Below are 23,297 nucleotides of genomic sequence, written 5' to 3' on the forward strand. Positions count from 1 at the left end.
TCTTTTTTTGGCAAGAAGCCAGACTGACATTTTCCTTTCTGTTAGTTTTGGCAACGAAGAAAGAGAGAGGAAACTTTACTGCTCAGTTACTGATGGTTTTTCTATTTTGTTTTTATTAAAAATGTTGAAACATGGGCCCTTTGTCAAAATTATTTTATTATTGAAGGGTGGGTGGGGTGAATGAACTGGCAACTGTTCAGAAAACCATTAACAACAATGATAATGGACAATCTTATTTGAGTTCCCCAACACAGAAGTGCTTAATTACAATAAATTATGCTGCAGCCTGGTGACTGATGTGCATGTTTAATGAATTGGTACGGACTTGGAGGTTAATCTGCTGGGAGGGAACAAACTTAGTCCATCTGATATTGCAATAAAAAGTATGATCTTTTTAAGTTACATGATGATATATTTTGGGCATGAAACTAAAAGAATGAGTTTTCATTGGCTGTGGCTTTGTTGGGTCTCAAAGCCTAAAACACTGAAAAACCAACATCTCTAATGGTGACATTAGAATGAAATACAAAATGTAAGTATATCATTGATGGAATGCAACCCACCCAGAATGAAAGACTGGAGGCCATCAAAGCACTTACCGAAGACGCAGTGTGTGTTCAGAAAACAGTTACTGTGAAGTCAAGCCATCCTTACCTATGTGATGAAGTATATTGTTAGTTTTGAACTTATTTATATAATGAGAAAATAAATAACCTTTCTACATGAACCTATGACAAATATTTCTTGGAGTTTGTAGAGAAATATGATCTTCTCTTGGAAACACAGGGAGAACATGATTTTATAAGCCTAAACCTGAAACTGAGTATCAATTAGAAAAACACTGAAGGTGGATCTGTTGAGGAAGTACTTGGGATTAAAATGGTACAAACTTTTTTCCATGCACATATAATTGTTATAAAATAAATCTTATTAAAATGTGTAACTATAATGAGCTAAAGAACAAAATAGTGAATCTGTTGAAGATGGTAAGGTCACTGCCTAGATAAGTGAAAAACAAACAAAACAAAAAACAATAACCAAACGACACAATTCTTCAATATGTGAAAAGGTTTGAAAATGAGGAAACATAGAAAACATTTACTTCTCTATTTTGTGATGAAGTGTATAGTATTGTCAGTTCAAAATGTGGTATCTAGAACAGGCAGGAAGTGAGATTAAGTTTTTCATGGCACAGTATTTATGCACCTTAACATGTGAAAGTTTATTTTATTTTTTTGTCATGGAATAAATATCCTGACAGAGAATATCAGACTATATACTTGGAAGCCAAATCACCTAGCTATGTAGTCATTGAAAGTACAAGTAGATGATTAATTAAAATGCTTAATCCGCCTCCAATTCCTATCTGTAGCTTTTCTGTGGTGTCCTTTGCAGATGATTTAGTGACAAATCACTGACAATTAAGGTCCTAGAGAAAAGTTAAAATATGAAGCAGTATGTTTCTAAAGGAAGATAAGACCCAGTCTTCCAGATAAATCAACCAAGAGGCCTATTTTGACAACAATTATCTAAGTGACTGTATAACAGGTTTTAAAGAATAGAAACATAATGAGAGGATTTCCTGAATTGAAGACATTGTGCAGGCTCTCATGAGAGAGATGTCTTCATTTCTTTGTGCTATAGTTTTCTTATTTACTCACATGTTCATGGATATTCTGATACCGTTACAAAGTCTTAGAAATGAAAACCTACAACAAAATGAAGAAAACTCTATTATTATTCTTTACTTCTTAAAGACCAGTATTACAAATTCCCAAGTGTCGGGGCTCTGTTTTCTTTGAATTTGCACATTGATAACATTGCAGCTATTTTTGGTACTGTACAAGAATCAGAGAGCATCCTTATGTGTTTCTGGCAACTTCACAATGTGCTTTACTCTCCCTCTGAAGATGATAGGATATTGGAGATAATTTTGTTCAACTCTTATTTGAACACTCATTATGTAGTTTAATAATTACTCAATATAAATATTCAAATGTTCTTTTCTCCAATTTTAGGACAGAATAACATAGGTTATATATTATAAAATGTTGATAAACTGTATCTAAAGAATTCTTGTTTTACACAATGAATTCTTTAATGTTCACTTACATGTATAGTTTAAAATTGGGGAGAATTTGGTTATAGGCAAGCTTAAAAAAAAGATACAGGAGAACAGACAAAGCCACAGGTTCAATGTTTTCACCATTGAAGAAAAATAATTTCTACCAATCTCATTCTGTTGAAGAAGGAACAATTTCAACAAAGAGTAAAATCAGCAGATTCCCTATGTTTTATGATGGTGCAGGAGTCAACTAACAGGTTGTTATAATAGTTTACCCCACATATTAGTCATTTTTTTTTCTTGGATGGGATGACCCTCAAAAGTGCCTTCTTAATTTTCTGAATATCTATTCACAGTATTTTAATATGCCCTCAAAATATATTTGAATTTGTATAACAAAGTGCTCAATATAAAATTAACTAAATGTTGGACTTGATGGCAAGTTTTGTATAACAGTTTTAAGAGAACGGGCTCTTTCAGAATGATGTTCGTTTTTTTAAGGTTAAATCAAGATATTTGACTTTGGTAACAGGTAATGGTCAAAAAGTAGAAACAGAATTATATTCATTAAAAAAGAAAAGACTGATTAAAGTTATGCACTATATAGAAAAAACTTGGAAATAGTCCATACTTTAAAAATAATGAATTGAATTTTGCATTTTTTAGCCTATCAAATTCTGTCTTCACCCTCATCATTGTGACATTTTCACTAGCTCTGGGGAAAGGCACTGTCAACTGGCAAAGGCTTGAGTGGGCCATCCTTTTATAGTTTCATGTTTCTTCACATTTGGCGAGAACATGACAATCCCAGCCAACAGAAGATGGATGACATAGTAAGCAACACCATGTCCTGAATAGGGTTGAAACCCAATTTCCCACATTCAACAAGTGAGACAGGCCTGCCTGGAAGTGCAAGATGTGAGGTGGAGAACTTGAACAGGCTGTACTTGGTGTGCGCATAGGAATTTTTCAAATTATTTATGTTTGAGAAGAGAGAGTTGTTTTTGCTTCTTGAAGGAATGTACAAAATAAGGATAGTGATGAAAAGGGAAGGGTGAGATCCTGCGTGGAGACTGCCAAGATGGTGATAGAATGATGGAGTGAGGAGGGTTGTCCTGATGTGCAGAAGAAGTAAACACCATGTTCATAAATTCCTACTCCTTCTTAGGGGTATCCTTAAGGACAGAAGTAAATGAAAGAAAAAAAAAATCCTGTTAAAAATATAGTAAAAATGTTTTCTTATAAAATTTATCTAGTTTTCTTTTGGAAAGGAATATTTGTTCAGTTTTATACACAAACATTTACCTAGATCTTACCTTCCAAATATGTTAAATACTAATGTACAATATTTAAGGAATTCAAGATAAATAGAGAATATTATCAATCTTTGTTATGCTGTTGAAATAGAGTTATGAACATGCCCTTTAAAGGAGTTTTGTCATAAGAGAACTAGTCTTGAAGAAGTGATAGTTCCAAAGTTATAAAACTAATGCCTATTAAAATCAAATAGTTTAATTCTGATGCCAATGTACTTTTCTATACAACACACTCTAGGTGAAAAGATAAAATAACACCATATTACTGATGGAAAATGTAAGACTCAGAGATATCCAAATCTATAATGTCAGCAGCAAATGCGGGACCATCAATTACCCATGCCACTAGATGGCTAGCCCCAGTGCTGATCAGCAATGGCTGAGTTTTCACGTGTTCATCTGTCAGGAACATGCATGATACTGAGTAAAATTCTTATGTGTTTATCAACAAATAAATGCACAAAGTCTCTCATGGAAGATTTGGCACATTTTGTTAAAGGAGATGCATGACTCATTAAACTTTTTTTTTCCTATACTTTGAGAAAACAATAATTTGAATGAATCATATTTTATGGAGGGGAATGGGATGAGAGGACGAGTCTTGGGTACAAATCTGTTCTTCACCACTTGCAGGTGTGAAGTTGAGTAGGCACTACATCTTTCTATAATTTAGTTTTCCTACCTATAAGCTTGGGATAATAATACTGTCTATTTCTTCTCAAGTTATTAACTAAAGAAAATCATACATGTACATGATGAACACAGAAAGCACTTAAAACACAGAATCAACACTCTACCAACTGGGCTATATCTCAAGCCCCTCATTTGCTAATTATTTTACAGTCCCATCAATCATAGCAAAATTGAAGGGATTGTATGCAATGGTCCTATACTTGGTACTCTTTCATTATTTTCAGTTTATTTTTATTTTTAATCCTGGTAAAATATACTTATTATAAAATTTATCATCTTGACTATTCTTTAAAAGTACAATTCAATAATGTTAAGTACATTCATACTATTGTAAAAGTATCAGCACCATCTATCTCTACACTCTTTATTTTTCAAAACTAAAACTCTATACTTATTAAACAACAACTCTCCATTTTCTCCTCTCCCTGATGAAAATATTCACTTTCTATGAATTTGAATGTTATGATTATGTTTCTATGAATTTAACTACTCTGGGTTCTTCATATAAATGGAATCGTATGTTATTTCTTTTAGTGATCAGCTTATTTCCCTTAGCCCAACACCCCCAAGAATCATCCATATAATATGGTAGAATTGTTTGTTAGTTTATATAAAACCACTGGTAAACTGTGTTACTTCCACCTTTTGGACATTGCGAATAGCTCTAATATGTATATGGCTCACAAAAACACATTGAGATCCTACCTAAAAGTATTTTATATATATAATCAGAAGTGCAATTGCTGAAATACAATCTATTTTCAAGTTTTTTTTTGAGGAACTATCATTCCTTTTTTCATAGTGGCTGCACCCGTTTACATTCCCACCAACAGTACACCAGGGTTCCAATTTCTCCACAACCTCATCAGCATCATTGTTTTATTTTTTATAATAGCCATTCTAATGAGTGTGGGATGGTTGAAACCTTTTATTTTTAATATAAGAGATCTTTGAAAAACTGTTTTGGCATTTGTCTTAGAATGTGACTAGGAGTCTGCTGTGAGTTTAACTTTGAAAAAAATCACAGCGGGGAGATAATCCCAAATTCCTAAGGACCCCCTGGCATTTGCATGACAACGATGGATTGAAAGGATCACTAACTATTAACTGACATTTGTATTTCACAAATGTTAGGTTTATATGAGTAGTCCTGAGTTCTAGTTATTCCATACTCAGTCTAACAATAACAATGATAAAGTCCAGTGAGTGTTGAGATTAGGAAGCTTGAGCTTGTTTGTTTCTTTTATAGATGTCAGTGTTAGGAAGGCTTCTTAAAATTTTCACCATTATCCCCTCCTCCCCCACCATTTTGTTGCTCATAGGCAGAAGTATTCCAGCCAAGGCTGTTACCTGAGTGGAAGAATTTTCTTATGGAAGGTTAAGTTAGAGGTTTTTCAGTTTTCAAGAATCAAAACAAGATATTTCATTCTTTTGCTATTATTTTTACATATATTCACATATGAAGCCTGAGGACTACTTACAGAAATACATGTACAATTTAGAAATATATTTCTGATTATCAAAATGAAGATTCAAAGCAGAAATTTGTTCATGAGAATCTCTTCTAATTAATTTTAAAGAAAAAGAATGGGTCATTTACATTGGGTAGTATCTATTTCACTAAACACCAGTCAATGATAGAAAGACTAACTCATTCATCACTTGGTGTGCTCTTTAAAAAAAAAAAGGAACAGAGAATAAATTATTTTAAAAAGAAAAATAAGAACTTAAAGTAAAAAACTTGCCACCAAAGTTTATTTTGCTTTCCCTCAAATTTATCTGGTAATTAGTTGATGTTTATCCTATGGTATTTTAAGGTCAATTACATACATTCTTTAGTCTGAATTCATTATATCAGAATAAATTTCATGGAAAAAAAGAAGAATTTGAATCTTATGATTCATTTCCAGTGCATTTAGTTCCATTTAGGACAGTCTGAAAGTATGTCATATATATTTTCTCATTACTAAAATGTATGGTGGGTTTATACCATGACTAAGACTTACAGAGTAATCTCGGAATTAATATTGCCAAACTAATACTCTCTTACATTTTAGCTATTCAGAAATATAATTAAAAAGGTTTTGGAAATCTCCTGATCTGCAAGGAAGTTAAAAGAAAAAAAAAAAAACACTGCAGGTTTGGGTTTCAGACTCTTATATTTTTGTTAAAACTGACTTCTTATTTTAAATTTGGTTGTTCAGTTGTAAAAGATAATTATAAAGTAGCATTGGATGAGTTAAATTAAACTAGAAACATAACACACTTAGTATATAGAGTATGTGCTAAAAATATTAGTTCAGGTTTCCGCTTTTTGCACAATACGGATATTCAAGAGATTGTTTAGTTATTGCCAAAAAGAAAATTTATATATTCCTGCTTTTGTTTTAATTTGAGTTTGTGAATGCTTTATTTATACACGAGGACCTCCAAAGTTCACATCATTTATATTGGTGCTAAAATTTATTCATTTTTATTTCAACTCATAAGGATCAAACTGGATCATTTCTCTAGCCTGTCAGGGGCTGAGTATGGCTGCTTTTGAGTAAAGGCTTCAATTTTCTAGGATTTTTTTTCCTCCTTAGTTACATTAAACAGAGCTGACAACTTCCACAAAAGAAAGTATTGTTCAGGAAGCCACAGCTGGGATTGCTGATGATATTATGAGGCCTTCAGCAAGTTGGGCTGGAAAGAGGAGGGGCTGATAGGTTTCTGCTCTAGATGGTATAGAGATGCTCCCTCTGTGGGGTAACTGATGGCTCACCAAAAAACGCATCTATAGAGAATGGTACTTTGAAGCACAGATAAGTGAAGAACTTGACTCGTGCACAAACCACAGAAAATAACTACCTTCAGTGAAAATAAGTTATTCTCTGAAAGATGTCTTTCAAAATGTTTCTTTTGATCACATTAATTTTGCCAGAAATAGTACAACATTCCAATAGAATATTAGTTATGAATCGACTTACTGATGATGGGAACTTACTCACTATGTTGAATTATGTTGAGTGACACAAGGGGTATAAGACATGAGCTCTGTTGCTGAAGGGACACAACATAGTTGCTTTCAGATTTTTAGAAATTTATCCAGAAATAAATGATTTGCCTCAGAACATAGGCTCCTTAACTCTTGCTGTGTGTTTCTATTTGTCCCCTGACTCTGGCCACTCTTTTGTTTAAATATTCATGATTTTTAAAAGTTCATCTCTATAGTTATAATAACTGGAAATAATAAACACTTTCAAATTAATTATTAAATCATTTATGTAAGAAAAACCTGTTATATTTTTCTCTAAAATTTTCATATATCATTACTTGTAAAATTTCTTATTCTTTTTTTTTTCTTTCCTCTCATATAATTAAAAGAAACAGGATGGAGACACTGAAAAACTAGAATCTTAGACTCTGTCCCTTTGGAGTAGGCATGAAAGTAAGATAGGTTGCAGTCAGATTCTTGAGATGCTCTATATAAAACTGATGACTAACTTTATCCAAAAAGAAATTAAGCACTGCACAATTTCCATCCTTAGAAAGAATACTTTATTCTTAATGTTCTTCTGTTCAGGATAGTATATAGAGGATAAAAGGAAGGAGGCAGGGAGGCTAAGGGAGAGAAGAAGATAAGGGTCCTTGTATTAGGTAATGAGAAAGGAACACTTCTCTCCGTGGGTGATTCCCAATTCACAGTTTGTGTCTCCTACTTCTCTCATCCAGGTTCACTTTACTCTAGCTAACCAGCTCTTTCTCTCAGTCTTCCTCCTTCAGGTTTTTGTAAATATTCTTGCTTCTTCCTAGAATTTGTCAAGAATTGGCAAAGGATTTGTACTGTTTCCCCTCTCCCCTTCCCTATTTCCACTAAGGTCTCAGTTCGCATAACTAGGAAGATGTTGATTGATTAAACCCTACTATTTGCTGTCTCAAGTTCTTGTTTATTCCATAGAATCACATCAGAGTTGCCAATATTTATTTATTTGTTTGCTTACATTATGGTTTTTCTCCTTGGAAACTCCTGTCTGCCATATTAAAAGCCCACAAAGAATACTGAAAAAAATTACAGAGCACAGTGGCTTACACACTTCTTTCATTTCACTAAAGTGATAACGAATATTTGTGAAGAAAGTATGCGATTTCTGTCTGAATGTTGGTATTCTGTCCATTTTGCTTTTTCCGTGAAGTGTGGTGACATGATAGTAACATGCTTTAGCAGAAAGAATGTGTTTCTGCCTGAACTGTGCATAAGGTAACATTCATAAATATGTCCCTGTCATTTAACAGAAACTCTGTAAGCCTAAATTAGGAACTGCATCCTCACTATAAGATACGGATGCAACATTTTATTTTATTTATTTTTCTCTTTGTCCAACAGAAATGAACCTAACACCTCTGGTAGACGTTCTGTAACTTCTGGAGTAAAGCACATTCCATCAGTTTCCTCAGATGCTGGCAAGACTTCAGCTTAATTCATTTCCTTTGCCAATGACAACATTCTGTATTTTTTAGTTGTTTTGGGTATCTGTCTGACAAGGTTTTCTTTACAACATATGTGCATTCACTCACACATTGAAGTTTTCATGAGATCTGTGTCCTTAATTCTAAGTGGCAATAGAGTCATAAGCAGATACAACATAAATCTTTGCTAAAGTTGACTGTATGGCCATTTCATGTCATATTAAGTTTATTCTTCATATCCTCTAATACATGTGAGTAGGTATAAAAGACTAGAAAGCTTGTGTTTTAGGTGATTGTTTGTAACGCTTTCATACAGTCTATATGCTTATATACAAGGACCTTAGCTCATATCTTATTAATTTCTTTATGTGCCAACATTTCTAGCATAATATAACATATTTTTTTGTGTGTGTTGAATTGTTTAATCCCCTCATACCGTATTTTCAGGCAGCTAGACTTCAAATTGTTCTATCAATAATTTTAAAATTATACTCCAACTATTTTCTACAAAATTCTTTGAATATTTTTTTTCCACCTAATATTTTAAAATTTGATATTAACTAAGGGAAAACTATGCACATTTAACTTTGAAGTAACAAAGTTGATGGTTACTATTACATTACATTTATCTTCATTATTATTTTAGATTCTAAAATGACTGTATAGGAATTGGATACACCAACTGAATGTAACTAGCAACATTCTAATTTGTGTCCTTGGTGGTTTTTATGGGACCAAGAAAGGCATGTTGAACTATCCCAAGTTATTCTGGGCAAGTTTGAGGTAATCTATTTTGTGTCTCTTTAAGATCTTGTTACTCAGGATAGATTTTTACTATGGGGAACATCAAGTGTAATGATAATTTACCTTAGAAAATCTTGACTTCTGTGAGACAGAAACAGTAATAATATATCATAAAATATACATTATCTTGTTTCTTTTAAATTTAATGATACACATTAGTGACCTTGATTGACTAGAAATTCATTCCAAATTGTACAAATAAAGGGGAAAACCCCCAGTAGTGTTATCAAATTTCAGCTAAGGTCCAAGAATGACCTGTCCATTATAATAAAGTTCTTACTGTCTTCAGAACATCAGAGAACTTACTATCCGTGGTTTGGTCTTTGAAGTCACCATGACACCATCGCCTCTGATAAAAGAGTTTATTTATAACTTGCTCTGCTTATGTCCTTTCCCACTGAATCAGCAGGCTCTCTAAGGTTTGGGGATATAATTTCAAGGACTGTTAAACCTCTGTCAAAGTTTGGTTGGCCCCCTGAGGTGCCCTGTTTTTCAACATTCTCTTTGCTAAGACAAGACTTCTCAAGAAAGTGCTCAGAAAAGTGACAGCTTCAAGGACCAGAGTTTTTGTAATTTGAAGTGGCATTTAATCTGAAAAATAACACTAGCAAATCAGCGTATAATATGCTTTCTATTTCCTTTTTTCCCACTCCCCTACCCAACCTTGGGTTAAGCCAAGGCACCAAGTCCAAATTACACTTAGTACAGCAATTTGCTAATCTCTTCAAAAGTTTCTGTTCTATTCACCCTATAACGTGGATGGAGTGTCCTACTTCTAAGAAAGTAGTAAAATGTAAATTTTAATAGGAATTGTATATATTTTTTGGTGTTTCTTTTGTATTATTTACTTTATTATTCATTATCAGCTGATATTTTAAAGGAATCTTTTTAAACAACCAAACTTTGTGAACAAATTTAACAAAATATATTAAAAAAGGAAAACATTGTGTAGTCTTTTCATTCTGTAGTCAATTGTTCTTGGTCTCCTCATCACGTTTCAAATTTCTCTGCTTCTCATCTTCTGTGCTCCACATTATCCACATTTTAAATTAGTCAAACTGAGGGGTGAGTGGAAAATACCTGTGGCCCTTCTGAAAGATCTGGATCCTTCTCCTACATCCCTAAATTTTTATTCTCCATAATTCAACTTACAGCAGTTCCTTTGTTAATACCCACTTCTCTACACTAAACAAGGTTTTGTTAAATAATGTTTGTCCTTTAATGAATTATACTTTAACTTAAATTTGTTTCACAATGCTTTGGTTGACATTTGCTATATGAAACACATTTATTCAATGGAATTTCCCTTTCATCCTCTGTTATGGTGTTTCATCCCTAGGTGACAGTGCCATGCTACTGCCCCTCTTATTGTGGAGATCAAGGAGGACTGGTGAGGATATTGGCTTTGCTTGAGGTCCTTTCTCCTGACAATAGTCTAGGAACTAGGGATCTGGACTCTGATTCTATGTACTCATTAGTACTTAGAGTCTTGCTTCTGCACCTTTCCCAGCCTGTCATTGTTTACTTCAACAGTATCAATCTTGCTGGGTTGGTTCACATTGTGTGGATTAGGTCCCCAAGTATATATCAAAAGTCTACTTGAATACATAGCTAAGCTTAGGTTCTGCAGTTTTAATTATGTTTGTTGTTATCTGCACAAGCCTTACATTTAATCCTAATTCCTCTCTTTAATAACTTGTATCCTCAATTTTTCCAAGCCCCTTTTCTCATCTTTTCACTAGAACCATAATAATTTCATCATAAGACAATCACAAATTTTGATGAGACATTTCATATAACATGGTCAAACTTGATAAATGGGTGGTTATTATGGTTAACAGTAAGCAGCAGATATAAACCTTGCCCTTAATCATTTTGCAATTCAACTGGACAGATAAGAACAAACTGTATGATTTTTTAAAAAATCATAAATACCAGTTATTAAATATTTACTACATATGGTAGACATTGAGATAAACATTAGAGAAATGTGACACTTAATTTAATTCCAATAAACCTGCAGGAAGATATTACTTATCCTCTTTTTTAGATCATGAAACTTTTTTAGATCATGATTAGTATCTATATTTCTATGCAAATGTTATCAATGCATTGTTACTACTATTATTTTGAACCAATAGTTATCTGTTAGATCAATTAAAGATAAGAAAAATATAAGTTTGATTTTACCCTCACTTTTCCTTTTCCTAATCTCCTTCCCTTCTTCCTGTAGATCTGAGTTTCTGATCTTTATCATCCTTCTTCTGTCTAAAAAATCTCTTTTAACATTTTTTGCAAGACATAACTGTCTTGATAGATACCAACAAATTGTACCAGTGTATAGATACCAACAAATTCCCTCAATTTTTGTTTGTCAGAAAATGTTCTTCTTTCTCCCCTCACTTCTCATGATTATTTTTCAGGATATAGAATTAGTACATTTTTTTTTTATTTTCAACATTTTAAATATTTAAAATGTTATACTCTTTTCTTGTTGTATGGTCTCCGAAGAGAAGATGTAATTCTGTTGATCTGTGGTTTCATGTCTGAACTTAATTTGGGAAAATCCTCAGTCATGATTGTTTCAAATATTTCTTCCTATTTCTCTCCTCTTTTTTAAAAACCCCCATTACATATATATTCCATATTTTGTAGTGTTCCATGGTTTCTAAGTATTGTGTTCTGTTTTTTATTTTAAGTCTTTTTCTCAATACTAGAAATTTCTTTTGAGATATCCTCCAGTTCAGAGACATTTTCCTTTCTATTAAAGAAATCATCAAAGGCATTCTTCATTTCTATTACTATGTTTTTGATCTCTAGCATTTCTTTTTGATTCTTAGAGTGCCTATCTCTCTGCTTACATTATCCACCTGGTCTTGCATTTTGTCCATTTATTCTATTAAAACCCTTAGCACATTAATCATAGTAGTGTCAAATTCCAGTCTGATAATTTCATTGTTCTTGCTATATCTGATTCTGTTCAGCACTGTCTCTGCTTTTTAGTGAAAGCGATTTTTGGTAAATGGTAAACACAATGTATTGAATAAAAGACAATGCAATAAATAGGCTCTTATTAATGTTGGTCTATGGGTGGTAGGCTCAGTGTTCCATATTCTTATCACTAAGTGCCGGGATTTTGGTGAGCCTATGAGTCTGAAATATGAGACTCACTGGTCCATCTGTCTCCCCACATAGGTGAGAATGGCTGGCTAGAGGGAACTAGAAGTGGGTATTCTCCATCACCAGGAAGGGAAGGCTCTGATAATTTAATTTCTCCTGTGTACCTGCCTTTTTTTAGAGAACAGAATTGTTAGGGTGTACTTCAAAATGGTTTCTTTTCCAATCCCCTTGCTAGAGAACAAGAGGATTTTTCTTTAGTCTTCATTGTGAGGATGTTGGTAGAACTCCTTGAGGTAAAATTCACAACAGTGTAAAGGCTCCTCTTGACTTGGGTCCCTGGAATTTTTAACTCTCAAACTTGTCCACACAGAACCTCAAGCAGCTCATCACAATGCAGGTTTTCATACCCCAGTCCTGATTCCCATGGAGATTTCTACTCTGATAAGTTGTCATTCTCAGTGTCTACTGGACTGTGTCTCCAATTATGGTGGTAGTGGGTCTAAGAAAGGTTGTTGAATTTTCAATTTATTCAGTTATTTATTTGTTGTCAGAATGGAGGTTCAACTTCTAACCTTACATGCCAGAGTGCCCATAGTGAATTTTAAGACTTTTCTCAATGTTCCTTCATGAGTAGTTATGAAATTTGCTTTCAAATCAAACAGTATTAAAATTTAGGTCCTGCCACTTATTGCCAACATGTTTTTGAATAAGTTACTTGACTTCGTGAAGTTTTAATGTCTCATTTTAAAATGGATGATACTAATTTTTATCTGAAACACATTTCTTGGAAGTAGAAGACTTCCAATAAATATTAGAATTTAATGTTATCTCAATTCAACTTTTCCTAAATATAAATGTTTCCTTTCACATCACATGTCCCTGGGCTCTAGGCACACATGCAAATTATAAATAACGGTATCGATTATTTTTCCTTGCCCTGGTATAGGAAGGCCTAAAATTTTAGTTTTGGAAAAACTAATACTCTAACACCATAGTAATCTTCCTTGATATTTATGATATAGATATATATATATAAAAAACCTGCTTTCAATATATTCTTGCAGGAATGACAGGTTTAGGTAATTATGGCTTTGAAAGTCAATTTATATTTTGATCAGAAAAAGACCCTGTAGTTTTGAAGTTCAACTTCAAAGCTCATTTTTTTAGAGTTTTATAAAAATGATATCATATCTTCAGAATGTTAAATGGAACAATTCTGTAAAGGCCTGGGTTGGTTTCGGATTGTATCCAGAGTCTATCAGTTTTTTGATCATACACTGACATGTCTCCTGGTGACATTTGAAAAATGCCTGAAAGCAATGCATAGATCTATCTCCCAGATTTCCAATTCTGAAACACCTCTTATATAAATCATGTCATGGAATTATTTTTCTTCCAGTTCAGAATTCATCTTATATGTTTTAAAATTAGCTTGAATTTTATAAATCTCTTGATGCTGTTTTTCTTATTACTGTGTCAGCTGAAATAAATATCATTTCCAAAAAGGTAGTAATAAAATGACCCTGTCCAGTTATAATCATTTCTGCTAATGGCTGAATGAAAATTACCAGACAGGAAAATTAATTAACAAAGTAAATTGATTTAACCTAAAAACTATGGGGATTTAAGTCTTGCTATAGACTATCCAAAAATTATTTGTTTATTTTTCTTTGCAAACATTATTGTTTGTAACTCATTTCTTTATTAAAATTCTATATTTGCTAAAAAACAAACTTCAAAAAATGACTTTATTTATTCACAAATTATAATATTAATATGGACAAGGTACCATAAAAGGTATCACACTAATATATGGTAAATAAGTCAGAAAAATTAACCTTCAGAATGAGCCAGGCTAGAGTCAATAGAAGGGAACAGAAGAAAAAAAATGTTCATGTAAAGTTTACATTTTGAATACACAGAAAAATAATGGCAATTTTTAACACCTTCTTTTAAGACTGAACGTAATATTACATATTTAAACAGGATTTACATAGTATGTTTCTTTTTTCTCTGTCTTGGTCATGTATGTTTTCATTTTGTCTAAATTCACGTTCCACCCTAGTTCTAGTTCTTGTCTGGCTATTCATTTGATCTATAGACTACTTTTTTATTTTACTAAATTTTAAGATGTCAACAGTAATTTTTATAACATAAGTAGTGCAGATCTTAATAGAAAAGAAAACTAGTATTGATCAGTTGATAACTTAACTCAGTTAAGAGGCTACACCTTCCATATGTAAAATTTTTCTGCAGTTAACCGTTGGGATTTATGGTTGTTTCAAGTTAGGATCTCAGATCTCTAACTGCTGTGATATGTACTTTGTATTCATTCAGTATTTCAGCTGCTTCACTGCATCATGCTAACTTGCAAAGTGTCAACTTAGCTACGCTGAAGAACTACACTTTCCCAGAATACCTTGTTCTGTATGTTGCCAGTGGCATTGGAACCTAGTTGCTCCCTTTGCTCTGGCTGACAGGATGTCAATCTCAGGACCACTGACTGAGGCCTGCCTGGACCATCCAGTCCTTGGCCAACAATTTGAGTAGATCTCTAGAGAACTATAGAGGCTGCCAGCTCAGACCAACCCATAGTATGATGAGCTAAATAAATGTCTTCCATATAAGCCACTAAGTTTGAGGTCATTTGTTATACAGTATATAAAAAGAATGGGCATAGCTAGGAGGAGAGGAAAAAGATGCAGATTGGGATAATGCTATCCGCAATTATTTTGGCAAAAATAGAGATTATAATCCTTCAGTTTGGGGGATAAAAATGTACATTCCACAAGCTAAAATATAGAGTTCCAGATAAAATTTCAAGTATAAGAAAAGTAATTAGTTGAAGGAAATCCGGTACAAAATAAAGTCTTACAATGTTTCTAAATTGGCTTAACTATGATGTATATGAATCTAAATTTTTCTTCAGAGGTAAAGAGTCATACAAGCACATTTTCGAAAAATGTGATACTGTTCACTTGTGAAAGTTCTATTCTACCACAATAAATATCTTTAAAATTATTTTTAACATGGAATTAGATGTAATCTCTTCAATTGGAATATCTTGTGAAACACTTTATACTACTTATATGGCACTATCCCACAGTTCTTTTGTAATCATAACTTACCTGACTTCTATACTTCTCTTTCTTCTTATTTTCCATTTAAAATCCTTGTGCACATATAGAACTGTGTTTTTCACAGCATGTGCCATTGACCACCTGCATCAGAATCAACTAGAGTATTTGTTTGAAATGCAGATGTTTGGATCTGCCTCAGAGCTTCTGAAACAGTTTTCAAGGATGTGGTTGGAAATTTCCTTCCTCAGTAAGTTTTCATATAAACACTAGAGTTTGAGAATCTTTATTATGGACTTGGCATAGTGCTGGGTGCAAAATTTTTTAAAATTATGTTAAAAATGAATGATAAACCAAAATATATGTACTTAGTTAAAACTCCTATTTTAGTATGTAAAATTAGTCTATAGAATTTACACAGAAATAGTTCATGCCAGTATTTCCAAGTAAGTCAATTGTTTAATCTTTGTTATATTGAATGTCAGAAATTGAATGCAATGAAGAAATGATTTGTATAACTAGTTTTTTTTTTTTTTAACAAAAAATACTGGGCAATTTTTCTTTAAGAATTTAGCATAACCTTGCAGAGACAAAGCCTAACTTGCCATGGCAATACTACAAATACTTCATCAAGTAATTTCCTAGTATAATTAGAAAGCCACCTCTGTGACTCCCAAGAAGGTCCTGGAAAAATGAATAGAATCTGGGAGATTGGTACTAATGTTCTTAAACTTATATTTGTGAGACAGATGTTTGTATGAACTGTAACACTAAAACTCAAAAAAGAATAGACCTAAAAGTCCTTAATAATTTTGTATATGTCCATCTCTGTTTTTGAAAGAAAGTGATGAAATAAGTTTTTAAGTTAAACATCATTATTATGTGGATGCATAAGGGAGTAATTGGAAACAGCAATAAATAAACCCTGCATAGATGTTAGTTTTTAAAATGTAGTGGTAGAAATGATCTGAAGAATGTCTTGAGGAACATGATTAAAATATAGTCTTGTCTGTCTGGAAGAAATAAAATGCTCAAGAGTTCAATCACTTCTTAAGAGGAGTCCTTGACTTCTTAAACATCTTATTAATTCTGTCACAACATGATGGCGCACTACTGTGAATTAAATACTAAGACTCAAGAGTGCATGAATATCACTCATAGACTAGCGAAGCAGCAATACCCCTTCTCCCCTTCTCACTATTTCTGTAGGCTACTTTGTCTATTCACAATTTCTTCTACTATTCACTCAAGAGAATAAAAATATTTTGTCTTTCCTTTTATGCACTTTATCTGAAAATTAAAGAATTATAAGCAGGACAATTAATTTTCTACATTCCTCTGACTTAACTAAATAAATATTTTCTAACAACTAGGATGAGTTGTTCCTAACAACTAGGACAACCATAATTTGGGGAGCAGCTACATAGCTGGAAGGCAGTGTGATTGAAGTTCACTGCCCATTGCTTTGAATATATATAACTACACTAAGGAGAATATGCCCATACAACGTCCAAAGTAAACAGATATATTGTTTTTTTCTTTTTTTCTAAACTTTGTACAGAATAGGTCTTTCAAGTTGTGAAACTTCCATAGCGTATATGCATCATCCAGAGAAGAAACATGTTTTCCAAGTCTGGTTTGTAGATTTCTCAGAATCCCTTTTGATCCTTTTAATTTTATTAACTGAAGTGGAAACCTCTTGACATCAGAATTTTTGCAAAGTTTATTCCACATCCCAGCCCCTGAATACTTTTTAAATACCTAGGGGTTGGTCCAGATTGTCACCTAATGAATAAGAAAATCTTCCAAAGTTCCTAGCACTTGGAGCCATTAGTTGCCATAAAATCAGGAATGATTATATTATCCCTGTAAAAACAAATTAAAACCTTAGGTTTATTCTACTATTTTCCCATTATAAACAGGGGCTTTCCAGAATCACCAAAGAAGTATACTTGCCAAAAATGTTTAATCTGTCATTTCTTTGGACCAGTTTACAGAACATACAAGGTATAGAAGAACAAGTCAAACAAAAGAATAAGCAACCAATCAAAAGTAACCCCATAATAAGACCACCTACAAAAACACTGCCTCAGTCTTTTCAAGAATCCGGTGTTTTAAATAAAGGACAGAATTAGAGGAAGGGCAACTATAGTATATTAAAAGAGATTTTAGAGATAAAATAACCATATATCACATATGGTTCATGACTAAATTCTGGTTTGAGCAAACTAGCTCTAACTCTGAAGCAATTAGGGAAATTTGAATATGTATGGGGTATTAGATGCTGTTAAAAATATTATTAATTTTGTTATATTTGATAAAGGTGTTGTGATAGTTACTTTTATGTGTCAATTTGGCTGGCCTAAAGGGACACCCAGATAGCTGGTAAAACATTATTTCTGAATGTGTCTGTGAGGATGTTTCCAGAATACATTAGCATTTAAATGTGTAGGCTGAGTAAAGATGAGGCTTACCAATGGGGTTGGACTTCATTCGATTCCTTGAGGGCCTAATTAGAACAAAAAGGTAGAAGAATGCCAAATTTGCTCTATTTGCTTGAGCCGGGACATCCACAGTTACTGCCCTTGAACATCAGCTGTCTTGGTTCTCAAACCTTCAGACTCCATTTCTTGTGTTTTTGGACTTGGTCTGGGACTTAACAGCACTTTAAGGGTCTCCTGGTCCTCAGGTTTTTTGAGTTTGAGGGAACTACCCCTCTGGCTTTCCTGGGTCTACAGCTGGCAGAAAACAGACCAGGGTACTCGCCAGCTTTCATAATGTGAGTCAATTGTTCACAGTGAATCTTTTTCTATTTATCTATATACATTCTATTTCTGTTTTTATGGAGAACCTCAACTAGTAAAAATATTACAGTCACATGGGTAAAGAAGTATCTTACTTTTAAAGATGTATATCAAGGGGCTGTAGCTCTAGCTCTGTGGTAGAACAGTTGCCTCACATGTGTGAGGCACAGGGTTGGTCCTCAGTACCACATAAAAATAGATACATAAAAAGATACTGTGTCCATTTACAACTAAAAAAGTATTAAAAAAGATGTATGTTAATATTTAAAGATAAACTGTCATGATAAATATGATATAATTTGACACAACTTAGAAAAGAAAACTATGTGAATTAATTAGATTGGTGAAGTAAATATGGCTTGATATTGGCTAATTATTAAATCTCAGTTTTAACTATATGGTTTCATTATTCTATTTATTTTTACTGATTTAAAAAATATATTCATAATAAGATTTTATAGGGCATAGATTTCTTTCATAATACATTCAATTATTTAGCAGTTTTTAAAAAATGAGAATGGGCTTTATATATCATTTATAGAGTACATATTTTAATAGCAAAGAATACTTACCTTGGTATTCAGAAAACTGCATTCAAGTAAAACCAGGAGTAAGGACCTAGACCAATCACTTTCACACTCTCAAACCAGGATTTAGTCAAGGATCTCTCAATCCTATTTAAAATAAGAACAATAATCCTTGTCACCCTTCCATGTCAAGGGGGTGTTATAATGATGAATGAGCTCCAGGAATAGATTTGGCCTGCTGATATATTTGTAACACATATGGCTGCATCACCCTTTGACTTTTCTAAGAGAAATGGAAAATAGCTACATTTAGTATGCCACAAATTAAATTTCTGTCAAGGTTAGCTTTAAAACCAACTTTCCAAGCAACTCAGGTTTTCAGAAGCAGGCAAAGAATCTTCATAGGACCCCAGTAGAGTACTCTGCTCTTATACGTGCAGTGGTACTTTTGTGTAAGATGAAATGAAACCACTGGTATCTTAAAAAAAGAACTGTCTTATTTTTTAGAACAGCTCTATTAGAGTATAATTGATATAAAAGTATGTATTTCATATGTACAACTTTATAAGTTGTACATATGAAATACATATGTCTGAAACCATCACGACAATGAACCTAATAAACCTATCTTCTACCTCAAAAAGTTTCTTTATGGTCTTTTTATTTTTTTCATAAGTGAGCATTAAGAATTAGTAGTGCTCTTTTTATTTTTTTCATAAGTGAGCATTAAGAATTGGTAGTGCTGTGCAATCTAACTATGTGCTAAAAGAACCCCAGTATTTAATAGAAAGCCAGTATTTTTGGTACTAATCACATCAAAGAAGAATTTAAATTAAGTAAGATCTTAGAGGATGTTTGTACTTGGTTGTTAAGTTTCCTTGATTCCTAGATGAAAAAGTGTATATTGAGTAAGTACTTCATATTAGTAATAAAGATTAACTCAGTACATTTACATTAGAAGTGTGTCACACACTAGTAGAGGAATTTTTTTAGCTGTTAAATTCAATTCAGAAAACACTTATCAGATCTTTTTTATTCCTTGTGTCAGATAAGCATTTTTACAAGAGCCTTTTCAGGAAAACTTGGCTTTTTGTGTTTTTGGAATTCATATCTGAGACTAATCTTAGAGAAAATCCTCATGCTTCATTCTATTAAAAGAAAAAAATACCCAGGGTATCTGTGGAGGGTGGTGATTTGAATCAAATTATGGCCTCTGACTCTCTCAAGGCTGTGTTTGCTCTGGGAGTTGCCGGTAGGGAGACCACATGGGGTTGAATCATAGGTACAGAGTTTAGAGTCAATCAAAGTTAAAAACAGCATCCTGAGTCAAAGTGAACTTAGAAATGCAAGGAAGTACCTTCGACATCCAAACAAAATTTAAAGATAAGATAGAAAGAAAGCTTTGTTTTATTTAAGATGAGAAGTTTGCAACTGAAATCAAATTAAGATCAATGATTAGGACACACAACCAGAAGAGCTTTGTAAATACCTTGTGGTCTCCCTCAGGGAGGTGCTGATTGGAGGCGGAGGCCATTTAGATGCCCAAGGAGCTAGGTGTTCAGCCTTAGCTGACCTGACTTAGAGCATCGTGGACATATGTCTGTGGCTAGTATGTTTCTTGAGGCTTGTGAAAGAAGGCCTCAAACAAGGAATCTCCCCTTGGAGAAACAGGATATATACCAATCGAGAGAGTATGGGTTCTTTAAAGAGAACGTTTTGGCATTAATCAAGCCTTGAGCCAGGATGAAAAGCTTTATTGAATAACAGTCTTAATTGCTATATCCTCAGTGCTCAGAGTCTTATTTGAAAAACTGAGGAAGTTTAGAAGATCCATTCGAATATTTGGCCCATTGCATCCCCACCCCCAAGAACAAAGTCAGTGATTTCTAAATACTGTGATTAATGGTTCCACAATTTCATTAAGGGGCATTTATTAGGACATATGAAAACTGAAAATGATCATAATCTCAATAACAATAACTTCAATTTGAGTCAAGGAAAGTGGAAATGTATTTTATAGTAATTAGATACACAGTAGTGATTTTTCAATTGTGACAGCCTAATATTGATCAAGGCCATTTTTCTAGAAATCTGTTGAATAACAATTTGTTGAACACCTCTAATGGGTGAAATATCTTATCAGTAAACCTCCCTAAATGATAATAGTATTTGCATTGCATATATAACAATGTTGACATTTGCATGTACAAAACTAGGAATGAATTCAGATGAAAGTAACAAAAGTTCTGATTTAGAGTGACTAAAACAAAGGAGGGTTTATGCTTAACTTTTTTTCCACGTAGCATTTACATCTGGAAACTCTGATGTTGGCTCAAGTGCATGACACATCAGAAGTATCTGCAGTTTTCTTGGTCTTTCCTTATAATGTCAAAATAGCTATTCAAGCTCTAGGAATCATGACTACATTTAAATATAATGGGGGAATGAGTTGGCCAGCCACTTTAGTAGGAAAGCTAAAGTCTCCCCCCCAAAAAAAAAAATTGGATCAAACTTTCCTTTTATCTTATCAACTATAACCCAGTCACATAATCACCTGTAGCTATAAAAAGAATCAGGAAAACAAATATCAAGCAATGGATTGTGGAAATATTTTGACTCATTGTTAGGGGCTGGATATATTTGTGCCCTGAATATAATCAAGTTTTTTGGACCAAAAAGGGCACAGGGAAGAAAAATGTTAAGCAGAAAAATAAGAGTCCATCAGATCTTCAAGTCATGCACACACACACACACACACACACACACATACACAGAATGTCATCTATGTTTTAAACTCCAAATCTTAGACATAGATATTAAGCACTACAATATATAATCTGTTAGAAAGGTGAAATGTATGCTAGGTGATAAATGTAAAATATAAATACAATTTTAAAATATTTATATAGTCTAGAGAATTAAAACCTAAGAATTGTCTTTATGTTGTATAGCTGCTGTCCCATGTAAAGGAAGCTATCTAAAAACTACAAAACAATTATCAATTAAGTATGATCAAAAACCTAAGAGAGTACTATAAAAGGAACAATGATATACTAATATAAACATATGCAATCCTATCTAACATCCACCAGTAGTGAGTTTTATAACCTTGAACAACTTCTGTTACCTGTCTGGTACTTGGTTCCTTATTGATAAATTGTTATCTCCGGATTCTGAATTAAGTCACTGTAAACTTCAGGTGCTTGGCAAGTCAGATATATATAAAGTACAACTTGGAAGATTCGATGATCATGGAGTACTAGGTAGTTCAAATTTAAAGGATGAACAAATATTTCATAGCTTAAATGAAAAATTATGAAGTTATCATTGAATTACTTTAATAAATTACTGCTTAACTCACTTCAGTAAATTACCTTTCCTTTCAAAAATGTTTTTAACACAGCTTATTAGAACACTCAACTGAAAAGAGAGAGGAAACTCTATATAATGTTTCAAATGGAGATTTGCCAGATATATAGTTGTTTTCATGTCATTCTTAAAGAGTGCCTACTATGAAATATGAAATAACACTGAGATACTATTAAGTATTTAATTTGCTTTATATATTTATATGATAGAATTATAAAATTATGGTTTTTCAAAACTAGAATCAGAAAACATTATAACTTAAATTTTAATGATATTCTTATACATTTATCATGTTGTTATTCTTATAAATGTATTATGTTGTTTAGAAATATATATATAGGATTGAGGCACAGTCCTGCATGTTTGTAATGAAGTAGGAGGATCACAAGTTCAAAGCCAGCCTCAGCAAGTTATCAAGGCTCTAAGCAACTTAGCAAGACCCTGTCTTAAACATATAAGTGAAATTTTTAAATTTATTTTGTGAAATTATTTATTCATTAATATTTTTCAGTTTCTTTACACTCATTATTCCACAATGTAGTTATATGAGCTATTCTACATTTATCCAATTAATTAATTATGGCCAGGGAATATTTTGTTGCATTTCCAAAACAAAAATTTTCCACCTGCACTCTCTGCCTGTTATCTACACTGTGTTTATATGGTAACTATAGTTGAAAAGCCATTTATAGTTTACGTGACCACTTTGAAAATTTTTCTATATGTTAACAATCATTAGGGGAAAAAAGCCAAAATGAATAAATATAGCAAAGTTGAATGAGAAGGCAATTTTAAGATTCAAGGGTAAAAAATTAAGTCTAATTTTTTAAATTACACCTTTCTAGTTGGTTCAATCAGTGCATTCAAATATATTTCCTGAAGTTTTTAAGTTGTGCTTAATCAAATTGGCTGTGGAAATAGCCCTTGAGCAAGATTACATGCAGCTTTTAAAATTAAGACCTTAAAACTAGTGGGCATAACAACTAACTTTAGAATCTTTAAAATACATCAGCAATGTTAGGAAATTTTGACACCTGGGATTTTTTTTTTTTTTTTTTTTTTTTTTTTTTTTT

The sequence above is a fragment of the Marmota marmota genome, unplaced genomic scaffold, assembly GCF_001458135.2.
Source record: "Marmota marmota marmota unplaced genomic scaffold, marMar, whole genome shotgun sequence".
NCBI classification, from domain to species: Eukaryota; Metazoa; Chordata; class Mammalia; order Rodentia; family Sciuridae; genus Marmota; species Marmota marmota.